Here is a 13,113-nt window from a genome sequence, read left to right on the forward strand (position 1 = left end):
GCCGGAGCGGTGCTCACCCAAAAGTCGCCATCCGGGAGAATGGTAACCTGCGGCTTCTTCTCCAATCTCTTCTCCTCGTCTGAGCGCAATTATTCTATAGGAGACCGAGAATTGTTAGCCGTTAAGTTGGCATTGGAGGAGTGGCGTTACTTGCTCGAGGGGGCTCTTCATCCGGTAATAATTTATACGGACCACAAAAACTTGGCTTACCTCCAGAGTGCTCAAAGATTTAACCCGCGCCAGGCCCGGTGGTCCTTGTTCTTCGCCCGCTTTGATTTCATTCTTCATTTTCACCCGGCAGACATAAATATCAAAGCCGATGCCTTGTCCTGATCCTTTCTGTCCTCCGATATTGAGGAGGAGCCAAAGCACATCATCGACCCCGCCAAGGTAATGCAGGTGGCCCCCGTGGATCTGAATCGTCTTCCACCCGGTAAGATGTTCGTGACAGTACCTGATCATGAGAAGGTTCTGCTCTGGGGACATTCGTCTAAGCTAGCCGGCCATGCTGGCCAAAAGAAGACCCTCCAGCTTATTACCTGGCATTACTGGGGGCCTACCCTGCGCAAGGAGGTAATAGACTTTGTCTCTGCCTGTTCGTCCTGCGCTCGCAACAAGGTTCCTAGACATCTGCCAGCCGGCCGCCTTCTGCCTCTTCCCGTACCTGCTGCCCCGTGATAGCATATAGCCATGGACTTTACAACGGATCTCCCTGTCTCTGCTGGTTGTACGGTCATTTGGGTGGTCGCTGATCGCTTCTCTAAGATGGCTCACTTCATTCGCCTGCTGGGTCTTCCGTCTGCATCTGAGTTGGCTAAGGACTTTATTCATCATATTTTCCGTCTCCATGGTCTTCCTCTCCACATCGTGTCCAATCGAGGGGTCCAGTTCACCTCTCGCTTCTGGAGAGCCACGTGTAAACTGCTGGGGGTCACCTTGGACTTCTCTTCTGCTTATCACCCACAGTCCAATGGTCAAGTAGAGCGGATCAACCAAATTTTAACCAGTTACCTCCGGCACTTTGTTAATGCCCACCATTCCGAATGGTTGGATCTTTTACCGTGGGCCGAATTCTCCTATAATAATCACGAGAGTGAATCCTCTTCCAACTCCCCGTTTTTTACAGTCTACGGTCAAAATCCCCGGATCCCGTTTCCCGTCTCCACCTCCGTGGACAACCCGGCCGCGGAGTCTCTTGTTAGCAAATTCTCCTCCATTTGGGAGAGTACCAGATCCGCACTTCTTCAGTCCTCAGAGCGGATGAAGAAACAGGCTGACAAGAGACGTCTGTATCCGCCCCAATTCCGTCCTGGAGATAAAGTCTGGCTCTCATTCAAATATGTCCGGCTCAAGATTCCTTCCTACAAGTTAGGGCCCCGGTTCATCGGCCCACTGGAAGTTATCAAGCAAATCAACCCGGTGGCCTATAAATTGAAACTCCCGGCCAACTTGCGTATCCCCAACTCCTTCCACGTATCTCTCCTCAAACCCGTGGTACTTAACTATTTTTCCAAGTCTACAGGTACGCCTCCTGCACTGGTCTCCGCTGAAGACAAGTTTGAGGTAGAGAGCATTCTGGCCATCAAGAGGGTAAGAGGAAAGACCTTTTTTCTAGTGGATTGGAAGGGGTTTGGTCCTGAGGAGAGAACATGGGAGCCCAGGGAGAACATCCATGCCCCACTCATCCTTGATAAATTTCTCTCTGGCCTAAGAAAGGGGGGGCCTAAAGGGGAGGGTACTGTAGCATTGGAGTCTCTGCCCCCTGCTAAGCAGAGACGCCGTTCCCCTCACCTCTCTGCTCCGTGCTCGGCGTCCTCCTCCCGCGCTGCTGGCAGCGCGCGCTGCTTCCCAGGCACTGTGCTTAGGGCTCACGCGCGCTCTCCCTCTCTCTTAGAGAGGCCGCGCGCGCCGTCCTAAGGAGTCCCCGGCCAATTGCTGGAGGATCTCCCATATATAAGGCACCTCCTCCAAAATGGAGGTGCCCGAGCAAAGTTGTTTGCACTGTGTCTTCCTGTGCTTCAGCCCTCAGGTCCCGCTGCTAGCCTGACATCTCGTCCTGCCTGCCAGCCTGTTATCCGCCAGTTACCTGCCTGTCACTTGCCTCATCTGTCAGACCGCTCACCTGGGAGCGTCCACTAGTTACCTGCCTGTCACCTGCCTCGTCTGTCAGACCGCTCACCTGGGAGCCTCCACCAGTTACCTGCCTGTTACCTGCTGTCTCCGTCAGCCCGCTCACCTGTGAGTGCCCGCCAGTTACCTGTTCGGTATCCGCCTCTTCTGTCTGCCCGCTCACCTGGGAGCGTCCACCAGTTACCTGCCTGTCACCTGCCTTGTCTGTCAGACTGTTCGCCTGGGAGCGTCCACCAGTTACCTGCCTGTCACCTGCCTCGTCTGTCAGACCGCTCACCTGGGAGCGTCCACCAGTTACCTGCCTGTTACCTGCTGTCTCCGTCAGCCTGCTCACCTGGGAGTGCCCGCCAGTTACCTGTCAGGTATCCGCCTCGTCTGTCTGCCCACTCTCCTGGGAGCACCTGCTTGCTTTCTGCCAGGCTGCCTGGAGATCCTGCCGTCACTTGCCGTGACCTCCTGCCTGTCTACCCAGAGACTGTCCCCGTCACTTGCCGTGACCACCTGCCTGTCTACCCAGAGACTGTCCCCGTCACTTGCCGTGAGCACCTGCCTGTCTACCCAGAGACTGTCCCCGTCACTTGCCGTGACCACCTGCCTGCTTAACCAGAGACTGTCCCCGTCACTTGCTGTGGCTACTTGCTTGCCTTCCCTGGGAGTCACGCGCTTCCTTACAAGGACTTCCCCCTTGTATTGCAGCTCAGAGGTTCCACCTCCCGGCCCCGTTACACTATACAGTTATAGGGTATGCAGTGAGTCCAACGGCTGACCAAATTTAGGAAAAACCCCACTAAGAATTTAAAGACACACAGAGCAGGGCCATAGTAACGAGTACGACATTTTCCCATTGGAAAGGAGAGGGTCTGCTATACAGTTATAGGGTATGCAGTGAGTCCAACGGCTGACTAAATTTAGGGAAAACCCCACTAAGAAATTAAAGACACATAGAGCAGGGCCACAGTAATGACAAATTCCCATTAGAAAGGATAGAGTCTGCTATACAGTTATAGGGTATGCAGTGAGCCTAACAGCTGACCAAATTTAGGAAAAACCACACTAAGAATTTGAAGACACATAGAGTAGGGCCACAGTAACAAGTATGACATGTTCCCATTAGAAAGGAGAAGGTCTGCTACACAGTTATAGTGTTATGTTCTGCTACCAGAGCTAAGGAAAGAGAGGAGATCTGTCCCTACGATAAAACTCAGCTGAATCCCTACGATGTAACAGGGGACCTGATCCTGCGATCAGACCTGCTAAAGTCCTAAGCTAGTCTGTACGGAGACCTATAGATGTGGGGAAGGAATCCCTACAAGTACTAAGGACTGGGAGGAAAATGGACACCTCCTAACAGAAATAGTAGCAGACCGACGAACAAACAAAATATATAGAACATAGAGGTCCGTAGACCAAGCAAACTAACAGAGTTAGATACAGAGCACAGGCTAGCTAGAAAGTAGTTATACAATGAAGTCCAGCAAAGCCAGAAGGGCGGAGCAGGATTAAATAGGCCAACAAGGTCATGTGACCAGCAAAGGAAAAAACCTAAGAGCAAGGTTCTAACAGTACCCCCCCTTCTAAGAGGATCCTCCGGATCCCCTAGGACCAGGCTTATCAGGAAATCTCCTGTGAAACGCTCTGATAAGTCTGGACGCGGAAACATCATCTGACCTCACCCAAGAGTTATCCTCGGGTCCGAAACCTTTCCAGGCCACAAGATACTGCAAACTACCTCTATACCGTCTAGAGTTAAGGATGCGAGAAATTTCATATTCCCCGTCCTCCACCACCGGAGGAACAGAGGCAGAGGCGTCACCATCCGACACAACAGCTTTTTTTAACAGAGAGACATGAAATACCGGATTAATTCTCCAGGAGGTAGGAACCTCCAACCTAACAGCAGATTGGTTGACAACCTGAAGCACCTTAAAGGGCCCTACAAACTTGGGACCCAATTTCTTAGAAGGAATCCTCAACCGCAGATTCCTAGAGGACAACCAAACCATGTCACCAACAGCGAACAAAACCTCCTGTCGTTTCCTATCAAAGTAGTCTTTAGATTTTCTGTTGGCCTCCTGAAGATTACCACGCACATCCGTCCAAACTCTCTCCAAATCACCGGAAAAATTCTCCTCCTCAGGCACGGCAGATCCCAACTTGCAGAACGACCCAAACGACGGATGTCTCCCAGAACAACAAAAAAAAGGCGAACAACCAGCAGAAGAAGATGTATGATTGTTCAGAGCAAATTCAGCAAGTGGCAGAAACTCAGACCACCCCTCTTGATTGTCTGCCACAAAACAACGCAAGAACTGCTCAACATCCTGGTTTTTCCTTTCTGTCTGGCCATTAGATTCAGGATGATATCCGGACGAGAACGATAAATGAACTCCCAACCTGTCACAAAAGGCACGCCAAAAACGAGCCACGAACTGAGGACCCCTATCAGAAACAATGTCAGTAGGAACGCCATGAAGTCTGACAATTTCCTTGACAAAGGCCTTAGCGAGAGTTTTAGCGCAGGGCAGTTTGACGAAGGGAACCAAGTGACACATCTTGCTAAAACGATCCACGACCACCCAGATGACAGTAAAACCCTCAGAGGGGGGAAGGTCAGTTATAAAGTCCATAGCCAAATGTGTCCAAGGAGCATTGGGAAACTCCAAAGGACAAAGCAACCCCGCAGCAGGAGTATGTGAGGACTTAGATCTAGCACATATAGTACATTGAAGCACCCACTTAATGACTTCCTTCTGCCATCCAGGCCACCAAAAACTGCGACCCACCAGTCTCTTGGTCTCAGAGATTCCGGGATGACCTGCCAACCGAGATTCGTGACACTCAACAAACAAATCTCTCCTAAAGGTCCCAGGCACAAACAACCTCCCATGAGGAGTGTTAGATGGGGCATTCTCCTGTGCTTTAAGAATCTCATCTTCCAAAACAGAGTCCAAAGCAGCTATCACAACACCTTCTTGTAAAATGTTCTCCTCTTTCTCAGCACCGACTATGGGAGAAAAACTGCGAGACAAGGCATCCGCCTTAACATTCTTAGTACCAGGGATGTAAGTAACGGAGAAATTAAACCGTGAGAAAAACAGTGCCCACCTAGCCTGACGGGCATTCAGGCGCTTGGCAGCATCAAGATATATCAGATTTTTATGATCCGTAAGAACCTGAACGGGAAATTTCGCACCTTCCAAGAAGTGGCGCCAGTGTTCAAATGCGAGTTTAATAGCCAATAATTCCCGATTACCAATATCGTAATTCAGTTCAGTCTCCGAAAATTTTTTTGAAAAAAAGGCACAGGGATGTAATCCATCCCCGTTATCCTGAGACAATACTGCGCCAACCCCCACAGAGGAAGCATCAACCTCAACCAAAAACGGCTTAGTCACATCAGGCTGCATAAGGATGGGAGCAGAGGTGAACCTCTCCTTGAGATACACAAAAGCTTCAATAGCCTCAGAAGACCACTGAACCGCATCAGCACCTTTCCTGGTGAGATCGGTCAGAGGTTTGACAATACTAGAAAATTTTTTTATGAATTTTCTGTAATAATTGGCGAAACCTAAAAACCTCTGTATCGATTTCAAACCAATAGGCCTAGGCCATTCCTGTACAGCTTGAACTTTAACCGGGTCCATCTCAAAACCTTCGCTGGAGATAATGTAACCCAAAAAACTAATTCTCTGTACAGCGAACTCACATTTCTCCAGCTTAGCAAAAAGCGAATTGTCCATTAACAACTGTAATACCTCACGTACGCTCCGCCAATGAGACTCCAGATCCGGCGAATAAATCAAAATGTCATCCAAATACACAACCACATTTTTGCCGATCAAAGGTCTAAGGATGTCATTAATAAGATTCTGAAAAAATGCAGGAGCATTGGTAAGACCAAAAGGCATCACCAGATTCTCAAAATGACCCACAGGAGTGTTAAAAGCAGTCTTCCATTCGTCACCCTCCTTCATGCGCAACAGATTGTATGCCCCCTTAAGGTCAATTTTAGAGAACCACTTGGCCCCCATTAACTGGTTAAATAAATCAGGAATCAATGGCAGTGGGTAAGGATTGCGTACAGTAATTTTGTTAATCTCACGAAAATCCAGACAAGGACGTAAACCGCCGTCCTTTTTTTTTTACAAAAAAAAATCCAACCGCCACAGGAGACTTAGAAGGCCTAATGTGACCGGCGGCCAAACTTGTCTGTATGTATTCCTCCAAAGCCTTCCTCTCAGGAATAGTAAGGTTAAATAAACGACTTTTAGGAAGAGTCGCTCCAGGGACAAATTCAATAGAACAATCATAGTCTCTATGGGGAGGCAAAACCTGCGATTCCTTCTCAGAAAAAACTCTCCAAAAATCCTGAATAGGAACAGGCAATTCTCCCCTATCCAAAGCAGCAATACGCCCGTTACAACACTTGTCATAACATTTATGGCTCCAGGATTTAATTTCACTGGTAGACCAATCCAGTACAGGATTGTGAAATTTTAACCAGGGCAATCCCAATATTACTGGAGAAGGCAAGTTATTCAACACTACCAAATCCAATTTCTCATGGTGAACACCATTAATAGTGAGAGGAAATTCACAGACCTTGAGAGTAATATTCTTCAAAGGGGAACCATCCACAGAAACCACAGCAATGGGGGATGATAAAGGTTCGGGTTTTAAATTGAGTCTTTCCAAGAATCCCCCATCAATTACATTCAGAGTAGACCCACAATCGACAAACACCCGAAATTCCATTAATTTTTCCTGAGCAATCGTGGAAGCAGCTAAAAATACACCCTTGGAATTTAAACAGGCAATACGGGCATGACTGACCATTTTTTTTTCTTTCTTCATACGAAGCTCACAGCCTTTAATCAAATGACCAGATTTTCCGCAATAGAAACACAAGCCTTCAAAAAGTCTACGGTCTTTTTCTTGAGAGCGAGGTGCCACCGATCCAATCTCCATCGGTTCACTACTGTTAGTACACACATTCTTATAACCAGAAACTGACATAGCAGAGGATTTGCTCTCATTAACCCTTGCACGCAGTCTTCTATCCACCCGTATAGCTAATTGCATAGCCTGTTGCAAATCTTCAGGTGTAGGATAAGCAATTAGCAGGTCTTTAACCCTTTCATTGAGCCCAGCAAGAAATAGACTTTTCAGAGCAGAATCGTTCCACCCTGTTTGAGTAGACCATCGACGGAAATGAGTACAATATTTTTCCACATTACCTGATCCCTGTCTCAAACGTCTTAACTCAGTCTCAGCTGATGCGACACGGTCAGGATCATCATATAATAGCCCCAAAGCAGAAAAAAAACTATCCACTGATCTGAAGCATGTATCACTAGGTTGCAAAGAAAAGGCCCACTCCTGAGGCTCTTTGCGCAAAAGTGACATTATGAACCCTATGCGCTGGGATTCATCCCCAGAGGACTTGGGTCTCAAACGAAAATACAATAAGCAAGCATTTTTAAATGAAAAAAATTCTCGGTGTTCACCAAAAAATAAATCCAGCAAACATACCTTAGGCTCCAAGAAATGTGCTCCAGGACAGTTACTCACATGCTGACGGAGCTCGGCCACCTCCAGAGAGAGTCCCTGCAGTCGATGAGCCAAATCCTGAACCGACACCATGATGGAACAGAAAAATCTTTCCTTAGAGAATTTGCAGGCTGGACTTACTGTTATGTTCTGCTACCAGAGCTAAGGAAAGAGAGGAGATCTGTCCCTACGATAGAACTCAGCTGAATCCCTACGATGTAACAGGGGACCTGATCCTGCGATCAGACATGCTAAAGTCCTAAGCTAGTCTGTACGGAGACCTATAGATGTGGGGAAGGAATCCCTACAAGTACTAAGGACTGGGAGGAAAATGGACACCTCCTAACAGAAATAGTAGCAGACCGACGAACAAACAAAATATATAGAACATAGAGGTCCGTAGACCAAGCAAACTAACAGAGTTAGATACAGAGCACAGGCTAGCTAGAAAGTAGTTATACAATGAAGTCCAGCAAAGCCAGAAGGGCGGAGCAGGATTAAATAGGCCAACAAGGTCATGTGACCAGCAAAGGAAAAAACCTAAGAGCAAGGTTCTAACATATAGGGTATGCAGTGAGTCCAACGGCTGACCAAATTTAGGAAAAATCCCACTAAGAATTTAAAGACACATAGAGCAGGGCCACAGTAACAAGTACGACATGTTCCCATTAGAAAGGAGATGGTTTGCTATACAGTTATAGGGTATGCATTGAGTCCAAAGGCTGACCAAATTTAGGAAAAACCCCAATAAGAAATTAAAGACACATTGAGCAGTGCCACAGTAATGACAAATTCCCATTAGAAAGGAGAGATTCTCCCATAGTGTTGGCCTATGCAGTGAATGCAAGGGCTGCCAAAAATTTGGAGGCACTTCAATGCCCTTTGGAAGAGACATGAAGGTCAGAGGGCCTCCTCAAAACAATGTTCCCATTTTTAGGAAGTGGTTCTCCCATAGTGTTGGCCCATGCAGTGAATGCAAGGGTTGCCAAAATTTGGAGGCACTCCAATGCCCCTTGCAAGAGACTTGGAGCAGGGCCTCATAAAAAAATGTTCCCATTAGAAAGGAGCGGGCCTCCTTTACTTGTAATGCCCATGCACTAACTGTATGGGCTGACAAACATTTACCCCTCGGGGGTATTCATGAACTTACTGTATAAATTTTTTTTTTTACAGGCATCATAAACACCCTTTAAAAAAATTATGTGGGTGTTGCATCACGGACCACGGTCACCCTGGTGATATGGTGGTGGAGGATGAGGAGAAGGAGGCGGAAAAGAGCAAATAGCCAAAATCAGGAAGCATATACTCATGTCTGGGTGTGAAAAGGTGCAGGGGAATACACCTCCCAAGAAAATACACTGGATTTGAGTTTATATTACGCTGCTATCAATCGGTGGTGATGAGAAGTCTGGCCCAATCGAGCCCTTGTTCATTTTTCTAAGAGTCAGCCTGTCAGCATTTTCAGTTGACAGGCGGATGCGCTTATCAGTTATAATTCCACCAGCGGCACTAAAAGCACACTCTGATAAAACGCTCACGGCAGGCCAGGACCTCCAAGGCATAGAGAGCCAGTTCATTCCACGTATCCAGCTTGGATACCCAATAATTATAAGGCACAGAGGAATCACGGAGGAAGTTGGTACAGTCAGCAAGGTACTCCGTCAGCATCTTCCCAAACTTTGCACTCCTTGTGAGAGTACCCCGCGCCTCAGGGCCTGTGCGATAGGAGGGGCTGAGAAAACTCTCCCAGAACTTTGACAGTGTTCCCCTGCCTCTGCTGGATTGAAGTTGTGTCTCTCTCGCCTGTACTCCTTGGTTGTCCAACAAAGTGTGCCCTCTGCCGCCAGCGTTTTCAGATGAGAATTTTTTTAATAGTTCAGCAAAAATGGCCTTCTGGTACAGCCCCATTTTTGCAGACCTGTCCGCCTCAGGAATAAGAGATATAAAGTTCTCCTTGTAGCGTGGGTCTAGAAGTGTCACCAACCAGTAATGACTGTGACCTAAAATTTTGAGAACGCGAGGGTCATGGGAAAGGCAGCGTAACATAAACTCAGCCATGCGTGCCAGACTACTAACAGGCAAGACTTCCGTGTCCTCACCAAGAGAATGACTGACCATGCTCTCCTCCTCCTCCTGCTCCACTCTGTCATCTGGCCATCCACGCTGAACAGACGGTATGACAGCTGTGCAGATAATATGGTCTGTAGCGCATGAAACTAGCTCCTGTCCTTCCTCCTCCTCTTCCTCATTGTCACCCAATCTATGTTGGAATGAGATGAGGCTGGGCTGTGTGCAATCACCCTGTATGGTTCCTTGCTCCATCTCATCATGCTCCACCTGCAATGCATCCTCTTTGATTGTGAACAGAGAGCATTTCAGAAGACAGAGAAGCGTGATGGTGACGCTAATTGTGGCGTCATCGCTGCTCACCATCTTGGTGGAGTCCTCAAAGTTTTGGAGGATGGTACATATGTCTGACATCCATGTACACTCCTGAGGTCTTATGTGTGGAGTCTGAACTGAATACCGATGGCCTTGTTGATGCTGGTACTCAACAATTGTCCTCTTCTGCTCACAAATCCTTCCCAACATCTGCAGTGTAGAGTTCCAACGTGTGGGGACATCACACACCAGTCTGTGAGCCGGAAGCTGCAAACGCTGCTGAAACGCAGCAAGGGTGGTGGAAGCTGTAGCTGACTTTCTAAAATGGGCACACAGGTGGCGTACTTTATGAAGCAGATCCGGCTGCTCCGGGTAGGATTTGAGAAACCGCTGAAGAACGAAGTTAAGCACATGGGCCAGGCATGGTACGTGTGTGAGTTTGCCTCGCCTCAGAGCCGCCACCAGGTTCCGTCCATTGTCACACACGACCATGCCTGGCTGTAGGTTCAGCGGTGTGAGCCACAGATTTGCCTGCTCTTTCAGAGCTGTCCACAACTCTTCAGCATTGTGCGGTTTGTCACCTAAGTATATTAGCTTCAGCACAGCCTGTTGCTGCTTGGCCGAGGCAGTGCTGCAGTGCTTCCAGCTTGTGACTGATGTGGTCATTTCGGAGATGGAGGCTGAAGAGGAGGAGGATGCTGTGGAGGATGAGGTGCAGGAGCTGTAGACCATGGGGACAACCCTGATTGACCTAGGGCCCGCAATCCTTGGCGTCGGGTGGACGTGTTCCGTCCCAAGGTCTGACTGGGTCCTGGCTTCCACTATGTTAACCCAGTGTGCCGTCAGCGAGATGTACCGTCTATGCCCACAAGCACTTGTCCACGTGTCCATGGTTAGGTGGACTTTCCCGGTAAATGCGTTGTTGAGGGCACAGCTAATGTTTTGGGACACGTGCTTGTGTAATGCGGTGAAGGCACACCAGGAGAAATAGTGGCGGCTGGGGATCGAGTACCGAGGGACGGCCGCCGCCATCAGGTTGCGGAATGATTCCGTCTCCACGAGCCTAAAAGGCAACATTTCGAGCGCAAGCAGTCGTGAAATGTGAGAATTTAGTAGTGTGGCCTGTGAGGCATTAGCTGCATATTTGCGCTTGCATTCCAGGGACTGGGGTATGGACAACTGAACGCTGTGCTGGGACAAGGACATGGACATGCTTCCTGATGCTGCTACTTGAGAGTGCGCAACGACAGGTGCAGGGCAGGATGCATCTTCGCATGCACCATGGACAGGGGATTGGCTTGCATGCACAACAGCGGAAGAAGCAATGGTGCCACCTGCAGACACTGTTCCTGGACCCTGGGATTCGGCCCGCAAAGTCGGGTGCTTTGCTGCCATGTGCATGATCATGCTGGTGGTGGTCAGGCTGGTCGTTTTGCCACCCCTGCTGATGCTGGCCTAGCAGGTGGTGCAAATGGCCTTTTTGGGGTTATCGGCAGAGTCTTTAAAAAACAACCAGACTCGGGAAGACCTAACAGTTCTACTGGCAACTTCCTTCGTGGTGGTGTTACGGGGAACGGTTGCCTGCCTTCTGTCTACGGCCACCACACTGCTTCTTCCTGCCTGTTGGGGTGCTCTGCCTCCCTCCCCCTGTGTGCTGCTGTCCTCACTCTGCATGTCCTTTTGCCAGGTTGGGTCAGCTACTATATCATCCACCACCTCGTCTTCCACTTCCGCACCTTGGTCCTCCTCCTGACTTTGTGGCAATTGTGTCTTATCATCATCCACCTCTTGTGAAACTTTCCCACCATCGCCTTCATGTTTCCGTGGCTGCACAAATATTTGGGCATCGCTACATGCGATCTCCTCTTGCCCCGCTTCAAGTGGACCGGTCGCGATGCCCGAATCTATAAATGGAAATGTGAACAGCTCTTCAGTGTTTCCAAGTGTGGGATCAGTTGTCTCTAGGCACTAGGCATGGTGGGAGGAAGGAGGATCAGGGTGAGGAATATGCGGTCCAGACTCACGGCTACTGAGACTTGACCGTGTGGAAGGCAGGGTGGTGATGGTGGCTAAGTGACTGGAAGCATTATCCCATATCCAACCAACAACCTTTTGACTCTGCTCTAGGTTCAATAGTGGTGTGCTGCGGTCCCCTAGGAATTGTGACAGGAAGGTCGGGCGAGAAGATGTGGGTGTTTGTAGTGGCACAATTTCAGCTTGCCCACAACCTTGTCCTTGGCCTCTGCATGCACCATCACCATCACGTCCAGTTCCCTGTCCCTTGCCACGTGCTTTGCCCATTTTAAATGGAGGACAGTATCTTCCACGCTCACTACAAATGACTGAGTTTGGAGCGAACTTAGATGTGATCTGTGTGGCGGAGAAAACAGAGTTTTAAATACCTGGCCTGTAGATAACTAGTTTGAACAGCAAACTGGTGTGAATTGCTTCACTGACACACTGAAAGAAATTTTTAATGGAGATCAGAAATGGCAGTATTTTCTGACAACGTATATGTGATCCGTGTGACGGAGAAAACAGAGTTTTACATACCTGGCCTGTAGGTAACTAGTTTGAACAGCAAACTGGTGTGAATTGCTTCACTGACACACTGAAAGAAATTTTTAATGGAGACCAGAAATGGCAGTATTTTCTGACAACGCATATGTGATCCGTGTGACGGAGAAAACAGAGTTTTAAATACCTGGCCTGTAGGTAACTAGTTTGACCAGCAAACTGGTGTGAATTGCTTCACTGACACTGACACACTGAAGAAAATTTTTAATGGAGGCCAGAAATGGCAGTATTTTCTGACAACGTATATGTGATCCGTGTGACGGAGAAAACAGAGTTTTAAATACCTGGCCTGTAGGTAACTAGTTTGAACAGCAAACTGGTGTGAATTGCTTCACTGACCTCTGGAATTTACTTTTTTTGCCTTGAATGATGTCCCTTTCAAATTGGTCCATAGTTGTTTTGAGGCAATGTTTGAATGGAATAACCATTTTCTGCACATCAAGGGCAGCAAGCTTTGTTTCCCTAGTTCTAAAG

The sequence above is a fragment of the Phyllobates terribilis genome, unplaced genomic scaffold (assembly GCF_046119375.1).
Source record: "Phyllobates terribilis strain yellow unplaced genomic scaffold, ASM4611937v1 Scaffold_3__8_contigs__length_932513732, whole genome shotgun sequence".
NCBI lineage: Eukaryota > Metazoa > Chordata > Amphibia > Anura > Dendrobatidae > Phyllobates > Phyllobates terribilis.